Source organism: Sus scrofa, chromosome 13 (assembly GCF_000003025.6).
Source record: "Sus scrofa isolate TJ Tabasco breed Duroc chromosome 13, Sscrofa11.1, whole genome shotgun sequence".
Lineage (NCBI taxonomy): Eukaryota > Metazoa > Chordata > Mammalia > Artiodactyla > Suidae > Sus > Sus scrofa.
In genome coordinates this window covers 43,874,863-43,896,329 of record NC_010455.5, presented here as the reverse complement: position 1 = coordinate 43,896,329, position 21,467 = coordinate 43,874,863, and positions in this window count along the sequence as shown.

Genomic DNA, 21,467 nt, shown 5'->3' with positions numbered 1-21,467 from the left:
GTCCTGTGTTCTAGGAATGAAATGGAGCTATTGCTTGGTTACAAGCCATTCTTATTTATCTTTCATGGAATTTAAATAAGGATTTTTCCTAACTTGGTAATGGATTGCATGAAGTAGAGAACTGGGAGATGGTACATTAAAGCATTGGTATATTGCTTAAGACAAACTTTGCTCACTTCCCTTCTTTGTGTGAGTTTGCATAGTGATGCAATGGGGACAGACCCAGCTCTTTCAGCTTTGAGGCCAGCTATTTTAGGTCATTACCTGCCATAGCAGTAAACTCAGGAACACCTTGGAACTATTCTTGCAATTTTTAGGAGATCAGTGATCAGGGATATATCAAAAACACTTAGAGGTTCTCTAGACAGACTGTGATAATTATAGTGTCCTTTAAAAGTATTTACTCCTTACCTAAAGATCTGCTTTGATAGCTCCCCTCTTTCTGACATAATGGTGGATCCTTTCTGTGACATACCTGGCTGGGGAGGAAGAATGTCTGGCAGTTGCACAATGCTATTAATGTACAACTTCTGTATTTATTAGAAAGTTTAGGTACTTTCTGGAGTGAGATATTCATGGTCTGCTGTGCAGATTATTGTAACCTACAAATTAACATCTGGCCCATAATGAGGCCTTCTCTAAATATGTAATGAAGTTATTATTTCCTAACCCTAGACTTGTCCTGTGCACTAGCATGCTATAATTTTCCCCTGAGCCTTATCATTTAGAAACTATTATGACATTTAGTCATAAAGATGTATTTATTAAACATCTATAAGATATAATCTGTGCCCTCAAGAGCCTAGACTCTGGCTAGGCTCTTAGGGTATATGCAGAAAGCTGGAGAATGATGATTCACAACATAAAAATGGCTGGTATTGATGGAGTGCTTGTTTTGTACTAGGCACTTTGCATGAACTACCTCTTCTAATCCTCCTAACAACCTTATGAGCACAGGTGCTGAACTTGTACTATCCTCATTTTCATAACTGAGAAAACTGAGGCATAGAGAAATGACTGACTTGGGATCAATAAATGAACTCCAGCTTGTTCAGTGTTAGTATTCTAAGTAATTAGATACATTATATTGAGGATGTGGAATTAAAATGTATCATGCTGATTATGAGAGTGCTAGAAAAGATGGAAGAGACCACTAAGAGTTGGGATAGTCTACATAGCATTTTGGAAGACTGAGGAAGAGTTTGGAAAACAGGTGGATTTAGAGGTCTGTTTTTGTGATTGGGTGGATATATCAGGTGGCAGGTCAGTGGGATATAAAGCCCTCTATGTCAAGTATGCAGTGGGCACAGTAGTATCTGCTTAAGAACACATCTGGGGTGAGAACCAGCAGAAAGGAAGGACTGAGAATAATGTTATGGAATTCCCTGGTGGTTCAGTGGGTTAAGGATGTGGTGTTGTCACTGCTGTGGTTCTGGTTCAATTCCTGGCCTAGGGACTTCAGTGCATGGCCAAAAAGAAAAAAGAGAGAGAAGAGTATTTTCTCCTTGTTTCCCCCCATTTTGAAGATTTCACTTCTATGCCAGAGAATATAAAATAAAGCTTTGATAGGAGTAAAGAGAAGGAATTACTGGAGATGAGACTAGTAAGTAGAGAACAGAAATGAGGTCAGAAGAGGAAGACTTGAGGATGAAAAAGGGAGGATGAACTTTAAAGAGTAAGAATTAACTAGAAGAACTGCAGAATCCTTGACAATTTCATAGGCTGCAAATTACTAACAGTAAATTGTGTTATGGTTTATATAGAGGCTAACTTTTTAGATTTCTTTGGGATTTATCCTGTGTAGTCATATATTAAGAAAATAAAGACCTCATGCCTGAAATGAAGTTAGTTTTTCTTCCTATTTCGGGAAATTGCAGGTGAAATTTGGTAAAGTCAGTCCACTTTCCTCTATTTCTGCTTTTCTTCACTTGGAAATAATATCATTAGAATTTTACCTTTTTCCATAGTTGTAGACTGTCCATTTTGCTATGGAAAAATATTCTATACTTCAAATATATCTGAAATGCTTTAAATAGGCCCCTGATGGGTTTGGGCCAGAGATAATTTACTGCTAGGTAACTCTCGGTGATCTTTGGTCATTGACTCAGCTACCAATCTAGGTCCAGTCAGATAAAACTCTGCAAATTGATAAATCATTATCACAGCTAGTGCCTGCATTGTATAGACATTCTGGGCTGAGAGAATAAGGCCATGCTCACAAACTAGGCTCAATTCTGAGATATCCAGTGAACTTTTGCATATACCTTTTCTTTCTAGTGGGACAAATGAAAATCCTCACCAGTTCTAAAATCACTTGAGGAAGCACTAGAATTTTATTTTTTTTTAGTATTAGAATTTTAAAGATTACAACTCTTATAATTCTTAGCCAATCATTTGTATGTCTTGTATATAAAAATGTGTATACTTGTTACTTCTCAAGTTTTGGTAATTTAAAGCTTATGTAATTCTTCTGTCTTGAACTGACATGCTTGCAGCTGTGTATAATTTATAAAGGCCTGCCCTGCCCCCCAACCACCCCTATCCTGTCTTGATTTTCCAGTGGCTTTTAGTTCATTCACTAGTCTTACTGAACTCTTTAACTCAGGTATTTTGTTTTTTTGGGTTTTTTTTTGGTATATTATTCCTGGCTTTCTTTCTTTCTTTCTTTCTTTATTTATTTATTTATTTATTTAGATAAGGATTGTGTTTTTATTTTTTTCCCAGTGGAGACTATTGAAAAAAATTTTAATGATTTTATTTTTTCCATTATATTTGGTTTACAGTGTTCTATCAATTTCTTCTGTACAGCAAAGTGACCCAGTCGCATACACACTCTTTTTCTCACATTATCCTCCATCATGTTCTGTCACAACTGACTAGATATATTTTCCTGTGCTATTACAGCAGGATCTCACTGCTTATCCATTCAAAGTGCAATAGTTTCCATCTATTAACCCCAGACTCCCAGTCCATCCCACTCCCTCCCCCTCCCCCTGGGCAACCATAAGTCTTTTCTCCAAGTCCATGCATTTCTTTTCTGTGGAAAGGTTCATTTATGCCATATATTAGATTCCAGTTATAAGTGAAATCATAAGGTATTTGTCTTTCTCTTTCTGACTTCACTCAGTATGAGAGTCTCTAGTTCCATCCATGTTGCTGCAAATGTCATTATTTCATTCTTTTTATGGCTGAGTAGTATTTCATTGTGTATATATACCACATATTCTTAATCCATTCATCTGTCATTGGACATTTAGGTTCTTTCCATGTCTTGGCTATTGTGAATAGTGCTGCAATGAGCATACAGGTGCATGTATCTTTTTCAAGGAAACTTTTGTCCGGATATATGCCCACGAATAGAATTGCTGGGTCATATGATAGTTCTATATTTAGTTTTCTGAGCTACCTCCATAACTGTTTTCCATAGTGGTTGTACCAATTTACATTCCCACCAACAGTGTAGGAGGGTACCCTTTTCTCCACACTCTCTCCAGCATTTGTTATTTGTTGACTTGTTAATCATGGCCATTCTGACAGGTGTGAGGTGGTACCTCATAGCAGTTTTGATTTGCATTTCTCTAATAATTAGTGATGTTGGGCATTTTTTCACATGCCTGTTGGCCATCCATATATCTTCTTTGAGGAAATGTCTATTCCGGTCTTTTGCCCATTTTTCAATTGGGTTGTTGGTTTTTTGCTGTTGAGTTGTACAAGTTGTTTTTATATTTTAGAGATTAAGCCCTTGTTGGTTGCATCGTTTGAAACTAATTTCTCCCATTCTGTAAGTTGTTTTTTTGTTTTTTTTGCTGTTTAGGGCCACACCCTCAGCATATGGAGATTTCCCAGACTAGGGGTCAAATCAAAGCTACACCTGCCAGCCTCCACCACAGCCGCAGCAATTCAGGATCTGAGCTGCATCTGCGACCTACACCACAGCTCACAGCAACACTGGACCCTTAACCCACTGAGCGAGGCCAGGAATCGAACTCAGAACCTCATGCTCTCATGCTTCCTAGTCAGATTTGTTTCCACTGCACCATGATGGCAACTCCTTTTTTTTTTTTTTTTTTTTTTTTATGGTTTCCTTTGCTGCACAAAACTTGTCAATTTGATTAGGTCCCATTGATTTATTTTTGTTTTTATTTCTGTTGCCTTGGGAGTCTGACCTAAGAAAACATTTGCATGGTTGAGGTCAGAGGATGTTTTGCCTATGTTCTCTTCCAGGAATTTGTGTCTTGTTTACATTTAAGTCTTTAATCTGTTTTTAGTTTAGTATTGTGCTTGGTGTGAGGGTGAGTTCCAGTTACATTGATTTATATGAGGCTGTCCAGTTATTCCAGAACCACATGCTGAAAAGACCATATTTTTCCCATTTTATAGTCTTGCCTCCTTTGTCGAAGATTAATTGACCATAGGAGTCTGGGCTTATTTTTGGGTTCTTTATTCTATTCCATTGGTCTGTATGTCTGTTTTGGTACCAGTACCACACTGTCTTGATGACTGTGGCTTTGTAATATTGCTTGAAGTCTGGTAGGGTTATGCCTCCTGCTTGGTTTTTGTTCCCTCTGGATTGCTTTGGCAATTCTGGGCCTTTTATGGTTCCATATAAATTTTTGGATTGTTTGTTCTAGTTCTGTGAAAAAAAGTCATGGGTAATTTGACAGGGATTGCATTGAATCTGCAGATTGCTTTGGGTGGTATGGCCATTTTTAGGACACTAATTCTTCCAACCTAGGAGGATGGAAGTTCTTTGAATCTTCTTTAATTCCTTTGTTTAATGTTTTATTATTCTCAGTGTGTAAGTCTTTCACATCCTTCGTCAGGCTTATTCCTAGGTATTTAATTTTTGGTGGTGTGATTTTAAAAGATACTGTATATTGTATTCCTTTTCTAATATTTCATTGTTAGTATACAGAAATGCAACTGATTTTTGAATGTTAATCTTGTATCCTCCTACTTTGTTGAGTTCATTGATCAGTTCAAGCAGCTTTTGTGTGGAGTCCTTAGGGTTTTCTATATATAGTATGTCATCTGCATACAGTGATAATTTTACTTCTTCTCTTCCAATTTAGATATCTTTCATTTCTTTTGTTTGTCCGATTGCTGAGGCTAGGATTTCCAGTACTATGTTGAGTAAAAGTGGTGAGAATGGGCAACCTTGTCTTGTTTCACATTTTAGTGGGAAGTCTTTCAGTTTTTCTCCATCAATTATTATATTTGCTGTGAGTTTGTCATAAATGGCTTTTATTATGTTAAGGTATGTTCCCTCTATACCCACTTTGGTAAGAATTTTATCATGAATGGATGTTCGACTTTGTCAAATGCTTTTTCTGAATCTATTAAGATGATCATGTGGTTTTGACTTTTTTTTTGTTAATGTGGTATATGACATTGATTGATTTGCATATGTTGAACCATCTTTGTGATTCACTTGGTCGTGGTGTATGACCTTTTTTGTATGTTGTTGGATTCGATTGGCTAAAATTTTGTGGAGAATTTTTGCGTCTATATTCATCAAAGGTATTGGCCTATAACTTTCTTTTTTGGTGGTATCTTTGCCTGGCTTTGGGATTAGGGTGATGGTGGCATCATAGAATGTCCTTGGGAGTGTTCCTTCTTCTTCAACCTTTTGGAAAAGCTTAAGAAGAATGGGTATAAGTTCCTCTTTGTATGCTTGGTAGAATTAGCCTATGAAGCCATCTGGTCCTGGACCTTTGTTTGTAGGGGGTGTTTTTATTATGTATTTAATGTCATTTCTAGTGATCCATCTGTTTAGTTGATCTATTTCTTCTTGATTCAGTTTTGGCAGGCTGTAAGTGTCGAGAAAGTTGTCCATTTCTTCTAGGTTATTATCAAATTTGTTGGCATATAATTGTTCATAGTATTCTCTTGTGTTTTTTTTTAAATTTATTTCTGCAGTATCCATTGTGATTTCTCCTTTTTCATTTCTTATTTTGTTTACTTGGGTTTTTTTCTCTTGGTGAGTCTGACCAGAGGTTTGTCAATTTTGTTTACCTTTTCAAAGAGCCAGCTCTCTGTTTTATTGATTTTTTCCTATTTTTTAAATCTCTATTGTATTGATTTCCTCTCTGATCTTTATGATTTCCTTCCTTCTGCTGACTTTAGGTTTTGTTTGTTCTTCTCTTTCTAATTCATTTAGGTGGTGCGTTAAGTTGTCAATTTGAGATTTTTCTTCTTTTTTGTGGAGGGCCTGTATTGCTATGAATTTCCCGCTAACCACTGCTTTTGAGGCATCCCATAGATTTTGAATGACTGTGTCTTCATTATCATTTGTCTCGAGGTATTTTTTAATTTCCTTTTTGATTTCCTCATTGACCCATTGGTTTTTTAGTAGCATGTCATTTAGTCTCCATGTAGTCATTTTTTTCTCATTTCTTTTCCTGTGGTTGATTTCTAGTTTCATGCCATTGTGGTCAGAGAAGATACTTGAAGTAACTTCGATATTCTTAAATTTGTTGAGGTTAGTTTTGTGCCCTAGTATGTGGTCAATCTTTGAGGATATTTCATGTGGTCTTGAAAAGAATGTGTATTCTGATTTTATTTTCATGTAGTGTCCTGAAAATGTCAATGGAGTCTAACTTTTCTATTGTGTCATTTAGAATCTCTGTTGACTTATTGATTTGCTGTGTGGAGGATCTGTCCATTGATGTGAGTGGGGTATTAAAGTCTCCTACTATGATTGTATTCCCATCAATTTCTCCTTTTATATCTGTTAGTATTTGTTGTATATATCTGGGTGCTCCTATATTAGGGGTGTAATATTGACAATTGTAATATCCTCTTCTTGAATGGATCCTGTTATGATTAAATAGTGTCCTTCTTTGTCTTTCCTCATGGACTTCATTTTAAAGTCTATTTTGTCTGATATGAGTATTGCAACTCCTGCTTTCCTGCCTTTTTCATTGGCACGAAATAGCTTTTCCAAACCCCTCACTTTCAATCTATATGTGTCCTTTGACCTAAAGTCAGTCTCTTGTAGACAACATATTGTAGACTCTAGCTTTTTTATCTGCTCTGCCACTCTGTGTCTTTTGATTGGAGCAGTCAGTCCATTGACATTTAAGGTAATTATTGATAAATATGCATTTATTGTCATTTTAAACCTTGTTTTTCAGTTGATTCTGTTTCTCCTTTGTTCCTTTCTTTTTTTGGTTGGATGATTTCCTTTTATTTTATGCTTATGTCCTTTTCTTTTTAGTTTTTATGAATGTAATATTTGGTTTAGATTTGCGGTTGCCCTGTTTTTCAAGTATGTTCACCTCTTTCTATATCTGCTTGCTTTAGCCTGATAGTCATATAGGCTCAAACACATTATTAAAAAAGAGCCTAGATATTCTTACTTTCCTTCCCCACATTCTTTGATTTTGAAGTCCTCTTTTAACATCTTCATGTTTGTCTTTTTGCTGTTCCTTGTGTTTATCATCACTTTTTCAACAGGTTTTTTTCCCCCCTTTTAGATCTGTGTACTGGCTTATTTAAGTGATTGCTTTCCAATTGTGATTTCCTCCATCCTATTTCTTCTTACTTCTTTTTTATTTACAGAGCGGTTTCACTGTTTCTTTTAGAATGGGTTTAGTACTGCTGTACTCTTAGCTTTTGTTTGTTGGAGAAATTCTTTATTTCTTCTTCTATTTTAAATGATATTCTTGCTGGGTAGAGTATTCTAGGCTGCATATTTTTCCCTTTTAGAGCTTTGAATATATCTTGCCACTCTCTTCTGGCCTGTAGTATTTCTGTAGAGAAATCATCTGATAGCCTTATGGGGGTTCCTTTATAATTAATGCATTTTGTTTCTCTTGCTACCTTTAGAATCCTCTCTTTATCTTTAACTTTTGCCTTTTTTTTTTTTTATAATAGGTCTTTGTGTGTGCCTGTTTGGAAACATCTGTGCTTCCTGTATCTTAATATCTGTTTCCTTTAGATTTGGAAAGTTTTCAGACATAATTTCTTCAAGTATATTTTCAATCCTTTTTTCTTTTTCTTCTTCTGGAATTCCTATTGTACATAGATTGGCATGCTTTATATTATTCCATAGATCTCTTATATTGCTTTCATGTTTTTTCATTTGGTTTTCTGTCTGCTATCCTGATTGGGTGATTTCCATTATTCTACTTTTCAAGTCACTAATTTGTTCCTCTGCATTATTCATTCTGCTCTTTTGTGCCTTTAGCTTAGTTTGAGTCTCTGCAAATGGATTTTCTAATTTTTCTTGGATCCTCGTATTTTCTAGTTCCTTTCTAAAGTAATCTGCATTACTGTTTATTTCAACTCTTAATTCCTTCATACTCACTCTTAATTCCTTTAGTATCTTCACTATCTCCCTTTTGAACTCAGTGTCTGTTGGACTGCAGAGGTCTGTTTCATTGTTTGCTGCTTTAGGTGAAATCTGTTCTTTTAACTGGGAATGTAAAAATGCCCCTTGGTATCTTGTGGGGGGGGGGTTACTATTTATTTTGGGCATGGGAATTTGGATATTTGCTGTCTCTTCCTTTGGTGTGAGTAGGCTGTTAGCCCCTTAAATGTGTTTCCAGGGAGAAGGAGGCAATGGGCAAGGGTAGTAGTCAGTGTCTGGTTGCTGAGCTCTTGACAGTAGCAGGAACCTGCAGGAAGATGGCACAGGCTACTCCTGGTTGTAGGGCCCCTAGAAGGGGTAATGAGCCTCAGACAGATTTAGATGGTGCCCGGAGCATTTGCCAGTGGCAGCGGAAGGGTGTGTGAGTTCCCAAGGGGGGAGAGAGCAACAACCAGTGGTGTTCAGTCACAGTGCCCTCCTCTGTGATGCCTTCAGAGGTGATTGGGGCCACAAGTGGTGCCTTTTCAAGGACACCTAGTGATGGTAGGTCATGTCTACCTCTGGAATCAGAGAAAACTGGTGGTTTGCACTGAGCACCTGTGGACCATGCACGATGTACCCCATCCCACTTAGTCCACACAGGAGTTGCTGCACAGGCTACTCCTATTTGCAGAGTCCTAGGGAATGACAGTGATCAGGCATGCATGGGTGCTGCCTCAAGTATTTGGCAGTGGCAGCAGCAGGGCGGGTGTGTTCCCAGGGGAGCAAGACCAAAACGGGTGGTGCTCAGTTGCAGTGCCCTCTTTTTTGCCAACCTCTGAGGTGACTGGGGCTGCAAGTGAAGCCTGTTGACAGACCCCTAGTAGTGGCGGGCCATGCCTCCCTCTGGTTTCTCTAATGACTGCTGTGGTTTGCCCCTGCCACCTGTAGATCATGCAAGAGGTGTGGCAGCTCGCTTAGCCACCTCCACTACCCCGCTGCCCTTAGCCCACACAAGAGGTGCCCAGTTTCCTATAGCCTGAGCAAGTGCCTTCTCGCCACCTGTAGCCTGCGCCAGAGGTGTCCCACCCTCTGAGAGCCCTGGCGTGTGCATGGAAATAGATTCCTATGGCAGTCCTCCCCTCCTCCTCTCGCCCTCCCCAACAATGGCACCTTGCTTCTCCTGCTGGCCCAGACCTCCTCCCAGGGTTTCTTCGGCTGTAGTATTCTTCTCTCCAGCCTGTGGCACACTGCTCCCTAGCCCCTCAGGCTGTCTCCACACAGCCAAACTTAGTTCACTCCTCGGAACTGACCACTGGAGCCTGAGTCTCAGTGCCCAGCCCCCACCCAAGCGTCTCATGCTGTGGTGTCCATGGTGGTACAGATGATCTGTGCAGCTCTTGCTGTTCTTTGCCCTCCTCAGTCCAGCTGCTGCACTTTCCTTGGCAACTTTGAGGTCCCTCCGTCTTGGCTGATCTCCCCATTGGTTAAGTGGCTTCCCAGGGTGTGGGTTCCTTTCAACTTTAATAGCTCCCTCTCAGGAATGCTAGTCCCATCCTGATTTCCTTTCTCTCTCTCTTTTTTCTTTTGTTCTACCCAGTTATGTAGAGGGTTTCTTGCCCTTTTTGGAGGTTTAAATTCTCCTGCCAGTGTTCAGTAGATGTTCTGTGTGAGTCGTTTTACATGTAGTTGTGTTTTTTTCATGTGTTTGTGGGAGAAGGTGAGAACAATGTCTTACTCTTCTGCAGTCTTGATCCTTCCCCTCAGGTTTTTCTTTTCTTTTTCTTTTTTTTTTTTTTTTTTTTTTTTCTTTTTAGGACGGCACTCTTGGCGTAGGAGGTTCTCAGGCTTGGGTCAAACCAGAGCTACAATTCTGGCCTATGCCACAGCCACAGCAATGCCAGATCTGAGCTGCTTCCACTACCTACAACACAGCTACAACACTGGATCCTTAACCCACTCAGTGAGGCCAGGGATTGAACCTCCATCCTCAGGTATACTAGTTGGGTTCATTTCCACAGCACCACAACAGGAACTCCCCAACTCAGGTTTTTCTTGTTCTTTTTTTTTTTTTTTTTTTTTTTTTCCCTGTATTTTTGCCTTTTCTAGGGCCTCTCCCGCAGCATATGGAGGTTCCCAGGCTAGGGGTCTAATTAGAGCTGTAGCCACCAGCCTACACCAGAGCCACAGCAGGATCCAAGCCACGTCTGCGATCTACACCACAGCTCATGGCACCACCGGATCCTTAACCCACTGAGCAAGGCCAGGGATCGAACCTGCAACCTCATGGTTCATAGTCAGATTTGTTAACCACTGTGCTACGATGGGAACTCCTTGTTCTTTTCTTTTTTAAAAATTATTTTTATTGTTATTTCCCCAATACTACTTTTTTATCCTACTGTACTTGAAGAAGGAATTTTCCCTTTCATAGCCTTCCTACCTGTTTATTTTCTCTCTTGTTTCCCTGGTATGGGTTTCATAAATCCTGTAACAGCTTTATCATTAGTCCACTATTAAGCAATTAAAAATTTTCTTAAGGAATTCCCATTGTGGCACAATGGAAATGAATCTGACTAGGAACCACGAAGTTGTGGGTTCAATCCCTGGCCTCAATCAGTGGGTTAAGGATCCAGTGTTGCCATGAGCTGTGGTGTAGGTTGCAGATGTGGCTTGGATCTGGCGTTGCTCTGCCTGTGGCATAGGCCAGAAGCTGTATCTCTGATTAGACCCCCTAGCCTGGGAACCTGCATATACTGCAGGTGCTGTAGGGGTGTGGAAAAAGGGAATAGGGAGCTTGACAAGAGCAAAGCCATCTTGCTGCCACTGTCCATCTTGCTGAACTTAAGGTGACTCATATGAGGGCTCTGAGAAAAACAAAGTCATTAATACTTGAAAAACTCTGGACCCAATTGTTCTCAGGATATTCGAAAATAGCTAGATTGTACTTGAGGTTAATCATTGAAGTAACAGTGTAAGACATTCTGCACAGCTGTACATCTTTCTGTATCCTGCATGTAACTAAAAGTTAATGTAGCGTGTTAGACACATAAGCAAGCACTATAAATGTATCTCTCCCCTTCTCTTCAGGGTCCATGATTGGGAAGCGATTCCCCTAGGACCCGTGGCATAATAAGGTGGTTCTCCATCTTCCTTGAGTGTCCTCTGAGGTGATTTCTGGGAATTCTACAACAGTACGGCCCTAAAAAAGATAAAAAGACAAAAAACAAACAAACAAACAAAAACTTTCTTAAACGCATACTGGACTACTTGGTAAGTGTTGTATTCAGACAGTACCTTCATTTTGTAATGCTAGGAACTGTTTATTGCAATCATTCAAGGCTCTTTGAGCCAGCCAACTAGTTTTTCATCATTGTTTAATGTATGCATCCACTTGAAAAGTTTTGTGTACTTCACTATGAAAAAAGAAGAAGTGAAACCTTACTGCTTTGCATCTTCCTAGTTTTGGAATCTAGTGATATGTAAAAATATTGTCAGAAGGCTGTTGTGGTTTAATGTGCTTGGTATACAGATAATTTAAAAAACCATATCCTTTATTTATATGAGAGCAGCATGAGAAAAGGTTTTACCTAGTTTTTTTTTTTTTTTTGTCTTTTGTTGTTGTTGTTTTTGTTGTTGTTGTTGCTATTTCTTGGGCTGCTCCCCCGGCATATGGAGGTTCCCAGGCTAGGGGTTGAATCGGAGCTGTAGCCACCGGCCTACGCCAGAGCCACAGCAACGCGGGATCCGAGCCGCGTCTGCAACCTACACCACAGCTCACGGCAACGCCGGATCATTAACCCACTGAGCAAGGGCAGGGACCGAACCCGCACCCTCATGGTTCCTAGTCGGATTTGTTAACCACTGTGCCACGACGGGAACTCCAGTTTTTTTGTTTTTAATTATTTTATGTGAATACACTTCTCCTTGTGTTACAGTATTGTCTTATTTTCAAATCTGATTTTATTTTTCTTTTAATTATTCCTTTGGTATTGCTTTCAGTAATGACTTTTAAATTGAAAGCAAGGGTTTACTGATAGTTTATTCTTACAAACCTTCTCTTCAGACTTGAATACAAATGCCACCTTAAACATAAGAATATTAATAACACTGATTCGTTAAATATACACTTGGGATTTGGCTAATTTTCATAATCAAATTTTTCAGTTATAAAAAAATGATTCCTGAACATGTTTATACACAGTCTGCATTTCTTGGGCTCTGAAAAATATACAAAGAGGAGGCCATTGAAATAGACTGAAATTAATTTTCTTTAAAGTTTTAATGTATTTCGCCAAGTCCAAATGTGTACTACTCATTGATTTGTTTATACATTCAAAAATAATGTTTTAATTAGATTAAATGTGACCCTCACTTTGGAGTTAACCTAAAATATTTGCAGCTGGTAGGAATGTTAACAGTACTTTGAGAAATTGGATAGTTATCCTTTTATAATTCTGTTGTCTGAAGAATATTTGTTTGATATGAAATAGGGGTTAAACTTGTTGGCTCATAGGCCTAACATTTTGAAGAGTGGTAGAGGAGAAAAAGAAATGGATTCATTTTAACTCTAGATGGCAGTTAAACACAGCTAACAAAGGCCAACTTGTTTGAAATACAGAAATACAAAAATAGTAAAATACACACACATTCTGTTCTACCATCCAGTTAATTATGTTCTCAAAATGATGTCTTGGATTGATATTACTAAACAAACATGTACAAAATGTAATTACACACAAATGTAATAAATAGTATAGTCCTGTAATTGCAAGATTTTTTTCTCAGCTAGTAATATGGCGTACACCTGTGCAATGGTATAGTGCCTATATTTTATTTTGCCATTTTTACTAACATTTAACCCAGTGTAATTTAGCTTCATGTAGTTATTTACCAGTATCAATTCAAACCATATGCTATGGGGAAAACAATAACATATTTAACATCTTGGAAACTTTTAATATAAGCAAAACCTATTTTCATAAAAAATTTGTTCCATAAAAGTCCACTCCAAAATGTGGCTCAAATATTCAAGCATGTTCATTTGAGACCAATTTTATTTTGTGCCTTTAAAAATATATTATTTTGGAGTTCCTGTTGTGGCTCAGCAGTAACGAACCTGACTAGTATATACTAGTACTCACGAGGACTCGGGTTGAATCCCTGGCCTTACTCAGTGGGTTAAGGGTCCGGCATTGCTGGGAGCTGTGGTGTAGGTTGCAGATGCAGCTCGGATCCTGAATTGCCGTGGCTGTGGTGTAGGCCAGCAGCTGCAGCTCCAATTTGACACCTAGCGTGGGAACTTCCATATGCTGGAGGTGTGGCCCTTTAAACAAAAAAAATAAATAAATAAATAAAAACTTTTTTTTTAAAGACTTTTTTTTTACAAGTGTTTAATTCACAGTGTTAGTTTATTTCTTTTAAGGTACTAAAATTATGGTTCTGAGAGTATTTATAAAGGAAAGGAATAGCTTCTCAGATCATACTTTGTTCTCATCTCTTGATCTCAGCTCTTTGAGTAGATATCTTTCTGTAGACATAAAATGCACCTCAATCACCTCTGGTTTACAACTTCTGTACATTGATGTGGTGTTTAGCAAATAGAACAAAAAGGACTTAAAGTAGACCTGATCAGTCTCAGCTGATTTGTCAGGTGGCTTAGTGAAGGAGATGATGTGATCTCTTTAAAAAATCTTATTGATTGCAGATTTTATCTGAAATAACTAAATCCTTTTGGTTTGGTTGACTTTCATTTCCTGTGTGCGGCAATTTATGTCCTGAGTTTCTTTCCAGACAGTGGATCAAGGCCTAGGTGGTAGCCGATGCCCAGGGCAAAGGGCCTGCCTGTGAACCTTCAAAGCCTTGAAGGCCTTGCCCTCAGGGCATAGGTGAGGTTCTGCCTTTCAGCCACAAAGGTGTGGAAGTCCAGAGTAGCCTCCTGGATGCTAGATCTTGAACATTTCAAGCACCTGCCTTTTAAGTTGGTAGAATAAATGATAAGTAGGCTCTGTAATAAGAGTTGTGATCCTACTGTAGAGGGTTCCTCTGCCCTCTACAGTGTTATTTCCCTAGACTCCAAACGCCTAATAGCAGGTGTTGGTTTATAATAGTTTCTTGATAAAGGCTTGTTGAATATAACTTGGCAACACAATAAATGCTTTGTTTCTTTTCCTTTTCTTTTTGTATAAGTAACATAAAAACAGTCCAACAACTGAAGTAAAATGGTTTATCCATTTGTTTTAGAAAAGTTTCTGCAAGAATTTTATAGTGATTGTTGTACTTGCTACTCATCTCTAATAAATTGTTTCCTTGCATGAATATAAGGTTGCCAGACCTGATTTTTTCAAGTCAAGAAACTTCAGAAATTCAGATTTCCATGTGAAATCTTTACATTTTTTTCAGTGTTAGCATCTAATTTGAATAAAAACAGAAAAACATACATACATGTGCACACACTCACACACACATACACACACACACACTAGTGGGCTGATGGTTTGTAACCTTCAGTGTGTACAGCTAATTTTGTAAGCTAATTTTAAAAATTTTATTTATTTATTTTGCTTTTTAGGGTAACACCTGCGGCATATGGAATTTCTCAGGCTAGGGGTCAAATCAGAGCTGCAGCTGCCTGCCTATGACATTGCCACAGCAATGCCAGACCCAAGCTATGTCTGCAACCTACAACACAACTCACAGCAACGCTGGATCCTTAACCCACTGAGCAAGGCCAGAGATTGAAACCACATCCTCGTGGATATTAATCGGGTTTGTTACCACTGAGCCACAATGGGAATTCCTGCTCAAATTGATTAATTTAGATCTTTATTTATGGTTGTCATCTAATCATACTTTTTTTGAGCTTCCATTTTAGTTCTCTTAAAATTAGCTTTTGGGATTTTTCTAAAAGTCTTCAATTTCATTTTCACTGTCATTCTCTTGAGTAAAGAGAATGCTCCCATTCTTTGCCTTTTGATTGTTCCTAAGTTCATTTTCAGAGAATAACCTTAAACTAAATTTTGGAAGCAACTTGCCATGGGTAGCATGTGTCACCCAGTTTAGATCCAAAAAATGCAGGTAGTAAAGGCTTGTGCATGACAGCTTCCTCTCACACACAAGTCTTTCTTCTATTTTTTTCCTTTCTACAATCTCTACAGTCGGAGTGATTTTTTTTTTTCAAAACATAAATCAGAATTTATAGTTTTCCTTCAAACCCTGAAGTGGTTTCTCATTGCCCTTCAAGGAAAATTCATGCTCCTTTCCATGGCTCTGCCTGGTCAGGCACTGCTTATCAGTGTTCTCATCTCTCACCAGGTCCTCCCTTATTCACTTGGATCTTGCTCATGCCCACCAAACTCAATCCTGTCTCAAGAACTTTTGCCCTCAGTGCTCCCCCTGCCTGGAACATCTACTACAGAGCCTGTCTGCCTGCCTGCCTGCCTCTTTCCTTTCCTTTCCTTTCCTTTCCTTTCCTTTCCTTTTCTTTTTTCTTTTTTTTCTTTTCTTTTCTTTCTTTCTTTCTTTCTTTTTTCTTTCTCTTTCTTTCTTTCTTTCTTTCTTTCTTTCTTTCTTTCTTTCTTTCTCTTTCTCTCTCACTCTCTCTTTCTCTCTCCTTTCTTTCTCTCTCTCTCTCTCTCTTTCTTTCTCTGTCTCTCCCTCCCTCTCTCTCTTTCTGTCTTTTTCCTGGCTTCTTTTTTTTTAATTGAAGTATAGTTGATTTAACAGTGTTGTTTTAATTCTGCTGTACAGAAAAATGATTCAGTTATACATATATATACATTCTTTTCAGAAAATATTCTTTTCCCATATGGTTTATCCAGAACATTGAGCATAGTTCTCTGTGCTGTACAGTAGGATCCCGTTGTTTATCCCCTCTGTGTATAATAGATTACATCTGGTAACCACAACCTCCCACTCCATCCCTCCCCTAACTCCCTACCCCTTGGCAACCACAAGTCTGTTCTCCTTGCCCATAAATCTGTTTCTGTTTTGTAGTTAGGTTCATTCATGTCATATTTTAGATTCTACATATAAGTGATATCATATGGTATTTGTCTTTCTCTTTCTGATTTAAATTCACTTAGTATGATAATCTCTAGTTGCATCAATGTTGTTTCAAATGGCATGATTTCATTTTTATGGTTGAGTAATATTCCATTGTATGTATGTACCACATCTTCTGTATCCATTCCTCTACTGATGGACATTCACAGACCTTTTCATGTTATTCACATGTCATACCTTGAGAGAGTCCTTTCTTGCCCACCTTGTCAAAAATAACCCCTTTCACCATCATTTTCTATCCTCTTATTAGTTTTATGCTACATACTTCATCCTGATACATATTCACATACACAAATACACATGTGTACAAATATATATTGGATAATATTTGCATAGTTGTTTATTGTCTTACTCACTAGAATATAAATTTCATGAGGACAGGATCCTTATCTATCTTGCTGAATGCTATATCTTCAATGCCTAGAATACCACCTAGCCCTATTCTGCAAAATAGAATTGTCAAATAAATGAATAAATAAGATCCAAGTAGGAGTTCTATGGCCCAGCAAGTTAAGGATCCAGCATTGTCTCTGTGATAGCACAAGCTTGATCCCTGGCCTGGCACAGTGGGTTAAGGATTTGGCATTGCAGGTGTGGCATAGGTCACAGCTGTGTCTAGGATTCGATCCCTGGCCCAGGAACTTCTGTATGCTATGGATGTGGCCCAAAAAGGAAAAAAAAAGAAAGATCTAAGTAGCTAATACTGTAGTAGTGAGTGATAGAAGAGAGACCTCCAGTTTGGAAAGAGATGCAGAAGCAGTTAGGAAGACAGAGCAAGTTATAACTCCAGTATCTCCATGCTATAATTTGATATATTTGCCCATCATTGTAGCTAATGGCCCCAATAGGGTTTTTAGTTTTTTCAGTTTTATAAATTTGACTTTCTATATTGTATGATAGAATTAAAAATGGTATGTTAAACATCCTTTGTACAGCTCCCTTCTTATGACTTAGTAAATTTGTGGTGTGATGTTGCATGTGGAGTACTACAGTAACATAAAATCTATTAGAAAGCCCTTCTGAACCTGTACTCTCATGTTAGCATTTCACATTCACAGTAAAATCCTGAGGATATGTTTCATAGTAATACTTTGCATTGCTGTCAGATCACTAAGGATTCAGAGAAATAAGGTTAAATAATTAATTATATAGTATTTTATTTGTTTTGTGTATCAGTGTATGTGAGTTTTTGGTAGAGAAGTAATTCACAGTAGACACAACATAGAAAATATGTTCAGTTGTTAAAGTATCTCGACTGCTAAAATCAAGATTTTCTTATAGTTTTTGGTATAATCTTACTTTTGCACATGAACTTCTTTTTTTTTTTTTTTTTTTTTTTTTTTGTCTTTTTGTCTTTTGTCTTTTTGTTGTTGTTGTTGTTGCTATTTCTTGGGCCGCTCCCGCGGCATATGGAGGTTCCCAGGCTAGGGGTTGAATCGGAGCTGTAGCCACCGGCCTACGCCAGAGCCACAGCAACGCGGGATCCGAGCCGCGTCTGCAACCTACACCACAGCTCACGGCAACGCCGGATTGTTAACCCACTGAGCAAGGGCAGGGACCGAACCTGGAACCTCGGTTCCTAGTCGGATTCGTTAACCACTGCGCCACGACGGGGACTCCAACTTTTTTTTGAATAAAAATATTTGTACATTTATTTATGTGCAAATAAATGTGTATTTTTGAAAATAAATCTTAAAGTGGTATCTTTAGCTATTTATTCTTTTTATGGCTACACCCGTGGCCTATGGAAGCTCTTGGGTCAGGGATGGAATTCAAGCTGCAGCTATAACCTATGCCTCAGCTGTGGGAACACCAGATCCTTAACCTAGTGTGCCACAAAGTTATTATTTTTATTTCTTTTTTTCTTTCCTTTTTTTTTTTTCCAGCAACACATGTGCCCTGTGGAAATTCCTGGGCTAGGGGTCAAATTGTAGCTGTAGCTGCAGGCCTATGCCATAGCTACAGCAGCACTAGATCCCAGCTGCCTCTGTGACCTACACTGCAGCTTGCAGCAACTCACCGAGTTAGGCCAGGGATTGAACCCCCATTCTCACAAACACTATATTGGGTTCTTAACTGCTGAGCCACAGTGGGAACTCTCCAGCTTTTTATTTTTCATTAGGCTTTGTGAACTAATTTTTCCATGTTTTTTAGATACAATAGAACTGAGTATCTACTTTTCATCCTGAAACTTAAAATTACTGCGAAGTAAATAATCTAAACTTAATTTTAAAGTGTTTTCAAACCTACATAGTAAAGTTTCTCTGGAGAGTAGAATTAACAAATCTATTGGAATTTGAGGTATTTCTTTGATTCTCATATGATTGACAAATACTGTTTATTTCTGATTTACTGTTTAAAAAGAGAGGTGTACTATTTGTATTTAAATTTTGCAATCATTCCTAAGGACCCCTTGAAATACCATGAGCCTTATCCAAAGCTTTGCAGGAAAATTCTGATCTACCTCTGAGAAGAGGTATGTTTTTATGAAAAAATTGAGAAAACTGACTCAATTCAGACTGTCTGTTTCATTGTCTTTCTTTGGCAGTAACGTTATTGATGTACCCACATCCTTAATGACTCTCACCTTTAGACTCCGTCCAAACTGCTTATCTTGATATTTAAGGTCTTCCATGGTATAACCTTCGTGCTGTTTTTCCAAGTTCTAATTTTTTAAGATGAAAATTTTGTTTATGCAAGATTTTCCCCAACGTTTACATAAACAGAATATCATTCATTACCTATCTGGTCACTCAAAATCTATTCATCTTTAAAGGTACAACTGGCATAGCATTTCCTTCTTGAACTTTTGCTGTGGACTCCTATGACATTTATGTTAACAATACTAATCTACTTGGGACCTAATGATAAACTGTCATGTGTACTTATTTAACTTTTCAGGTCTGTATATGTTCATATATATTCTACCTGTGGCCTTATAGTGTTAAAGGGATGCCCCTCCACCAAAGGCTTTTTGGGGATGTTGGCTGTTGTTTTTTTTAATGCTGATTTTTCCTTATATGGTAACATACACCTCATGGCCTCATTCTTCACTCCCACCTTTAATTTCTCAGGAGCAAGTCTGGCTTAACAAGATATAGAAGAGATTTGGGATAAGCTGTCACATTAAGAGTATATGAACCAAGTAGTTCTGCTTCCTATTAAAAGTTATAGGTTAACTAGTCAGAAAAAGTTTCCAGGAGAAAGCCATCATCTGCTCATTGGGTAGGAGTAATGTGAGAGGAGTGGCAGGGATAAGTGTGTGAGTGTAGGAATGAAATAGTCTATGGATCAGTGAGTGAAGAGATTGAATTTGGCTAGAACAAAGGTGTGAATTAAAGATATGAAATACAATATCAGATAAAGGTAGGACCCAGGGGAGGAATGATGACATCTTTAAAGTCTAGAGTTAACATTTGATGTGATTTAGGAAAAACTATTAGGACTTCCCATTGTGGCTCAGAGATAACAAACCCAGTTAGTATCTATGAGAAGGTGGGTTCAATCCCTGGCCTTGCTCAGTGTGTTAACGATCCAGCATTGCTGTGGCTGTGGTGTAGGCTGGCAGATGCAGCTCTGATTCGACCCCTGACCTGGGAACTTGCATATGCTGCAGAGTGCAGCCATTAAAAACAAAACAAAACAAAACAAAACAAAACAAAACAAAACAAATTTAACCTTGTCAGTCCTCCTTACAACACTCAATAGTTCCTTTTTTTTTGATAGGCAAGAAATAGATTTATTAGGATATGATGCTTGTGAGAGATGCAAGTGGGCAGGCAAGGAAGCTCTGCCCTCGTCCTTTTTTTTCAGGGCTGCACCTGCAGCATGTGGAGGTTCCCATGCTGGGGCTCAAATGGGAGATATAGCTACTGGCCTACACCACAGCCACAGCAACAGCAGCAACAACACAGGATCTGAGGTGTGTCTGCTACCTGTACCACAGCTCATGGCAACGTCAGTCCCTAACCCACTGATCGGGGCCAGGGTTCGAACCCACATCCTCATGGACACTTTTCAGGTTCATAACCTGCTGAGCCACAATGGGAACTCCTGGTTGTGTTTTTAAAAATATTTTTTATTGATGTATAGTTGATTTACAATGTTGAGTTAATTTCTACTGTATAGTAAAATGACTTGGTTATATACATATATACATCCATTTTTATACTTTTTTCCATTATGGTCTATCCAATGATACTGAATATAGTTCTCTGTGATAGACAGTAGAACCTTGCTGTTTATCCATTCTAAATGTAATTGTTTGCATCTACTAACCCTAAACTCCCAGTCCATCCCCTTACCTCCCCTTGGCAACCACAAGTCTGTTCTCTATGTCTGTGAGTCTGTTTCTGTTTTGTAGATAGTTTCATTTGTGCCATATTTTTGATTCTACGTGTAAGTGATATCATATGGTATTTATCTTTCTGACTTCACTTAGAATGATAATCTTTAGTTAAATCTGTGTTGTTTCAAATGGCATTATTTCATTCTTATGGCTGAGTAGCATTCCATTGTATATATACACCACATTTTCTTAATTCATTCATCTGTCAATGGGCATTTAGGTTGTTTCAATATCTTGGCTATTGTGAATAGAGCTGCTATGAACATAGGGGTGCATCGATCTTTTTGAATTATAGTTTTCTCTGGATATTTACCCAGGAGTGGGATTGCTGGATCATATGGTTATTCTATATTTAATTATCTGAGGAACCTCCATAGTAGATGTACCAGTTTACATTCCCACTAACAGTGTAAGAGGATTCCTTTTTCTTCACTATTCTAGCACTTGTTATTTGTAGACTTATTAATGATGGCCATTCTGATTGGTGTGAGGTGGTACCTCATTGTAGTTTTATTTGCATTTCTCTAATAATTAGTAATGTTGAGCATCTCTTCATGTGCCCGTTGGCAAAATGTATGTTTTCTTTAGAGAAATGCCTCTTTAGGTTTTCTGCCCATTTTTTCATTGAGTTATTTTGCTGTTGTTGTTTTGGAGACTAAGAACTGTTGGTGCATTATTTGCAACTCTTTTCTCCCATTCTGTAGTTGTCTTGTCATTTTTTTTTAATGGTTTCCTTTACTTTAAAAAAGCTTATAATTTTGATTA